We start from the raw sequence: 2,142 nt of genomic DNA, 5'->3' as shown, positions 1-2,142 counted from the left end.
CATAATTAAGGCAATGGTTTTCTTAGAAATAATAATTTAAAAAAGCAACCAGTTCATTGCTACAATATTCCTCAAATTAGTCAAAGGCCATGTATTTGTGATGGAAGATTTGAATACATTAACCGTGTTTAAAATTAGCTTACTTTTACCAGAAAGAGAACACAAGCATTGTAAGTGAAAAAATAACTACAAAATAAAGTAGCATCACCCTTGATATTATTCAGATAAACTTTTTCATCGATGTGAGACTTCGTTTTAAAATTAGCTGTTCAACAAAATATTTTCTCCCTTAACAAAACAAAAGTAGTCCCATGAATGGAAACTTTTAGATTCATACAAATTTTGAAGTGTACAATCTCAGAGCCTGGCATCTGTCTTCCATCATCTTCTAGTTTGTGAACCCAAACATTAGTTAATTAACTTTACTGAAAAGGTAAAGTTATGTCCTGAAGTAGTGAATGCTGACACAAACCACTTGCTTGAATTGCACCTACTTTTCAAGAACATGTTGATCAAAAGTCACATGTTCTCAACTATGAGGTCAAGAGCAGCATAAGCTATGAACTGGTGCAGATGATGATACTCATAAATGACTGTGTGAGCAACAACAGATTAACTTACCCATGAGGAATAAAGAAAGTAAACACTTAGTTCTGTAAATTCTATGGATGGTTTTCTTGTGCAGAAAAAGGAAGGTTTGACTTTGCTTTTTTTGTTATTTTCAAGAGACATACAAGAGGCCTGTTTTCTCATTATATCTAATTCTTTCTTTCAAAATATAGTTTTAAAATGACACCTCAGTTATTGGTTGAAGTGTATTCTCTCCAAAATTCCTTTGTTGACATCCCAAGTGAACAGTACCACAGAATGTGTCTTCATTTGGAAGGAGAGGTTACATGTAGACATGGTTAATTCAAATGATCTCATTTTACAATAGGGTGGGCCACTAACAAAACCACACGAGTATTTAGAAAAAACGATCTTTTGGAGACACACACAGGGAGAAAAATGACACAGGAAGACTGGAGTTACACTCCTGCAAGCCAGGGAACCTCCAGAAGCTGGGAGATTAAACAAAAAGTTCTTACCTTAACACCTGCATAGGAAGCATGGCACCACTGACACCTTGATTGTAGACAGTGGCTCTCAGAAATGAGGCAATACATTTCTGCTGTCCAAAGCCACTAAATTTTTGGTACTTTGTTACAACAGCCACAGGAAACAGAGACAGCCTCCTTGTTGAAGAAGCTGTTCCCAATCCTAGTCTGGAGGAGGGTGGCCCATTGTCCCAAAATGTTTCTGACATCTAAAGCATTCTTTACTTCACTCATGTTGTCATGACAAACCTAAGTGAATCTTTAGATAAATGGATGTTTTTGTGTCTAGTCAAGCAGTAGATTCTTTTACAATGATGATCAATCCTGAAAGCTTAGGAGCAAATTGTGAAAGTACCTTAAGAAGGTGAATGGTAGCAGGAGAAAGAATTAAAATCAATGTATGCAACAAATTATTTTTATGTGTGCTCCTTTGTCCACCACGTGACCAGTGGAGTGCACAGAAACTATATACAAGTAGCTGCATCCCGGAAGCAATACTGCTACAAGTACTCAAAACAATTTTTAATGAGTATTGTTCTCATAATATGAGAAAATAATGTCACAACAACACCTGCCACATAATCCTTTCTATCACATTTTGGTGACAAGTCCTGAATAGTTGAAAAGTATCACACAATTAAACATTATATATTACAAGCAACCTACAATATGAATTCCTCAAAAGTCATTAAAGCTGACTTGTGTGCATGAGGGAAACAGTGCAAATGTTCCAGAAATGTATTAGAAACATAAATTGGAAAGGACTGGGCTCTTCTCATGACAAAAATGTATAGGCCTGTTTGCTCTGAATGACATGTTCTCGAGCCAAGCCTGGTTTCTGGAAACATTCTTGACAAGAAAGTCAGGTGGCATCATCTCTAGTGTTGCTTTTGAGCTTCCTGTGCATGGCCAAGGTGATCACTGGGGAGGAAAGCATGCATGTATGACCCAGCCAGGAAGTGCCACTAGGTGTCACTGAGGGTCTTTTTGAACCCCGTAGGTCCTCATCAAAAACTTGATTCATGGAAACTGTCTGAATTTTAAT

This window comes from Pongo abelii, chromosome Y (genome assembly GCF_028885655.2).
Source record: "Pongo abelii isolate AG06213 chromosome Y, NHGRI_mPonAbe1-v2.0_pri, whole genome shotgun sequence".
Lineage (NCBI taxonomy): Eukaryota > Metazoa > Chordata > Mammalia > Primates > Hominidae > Pongo > Pongo abelii.
Note: the sequence above shows the minus strand (reverse complement) of the source record.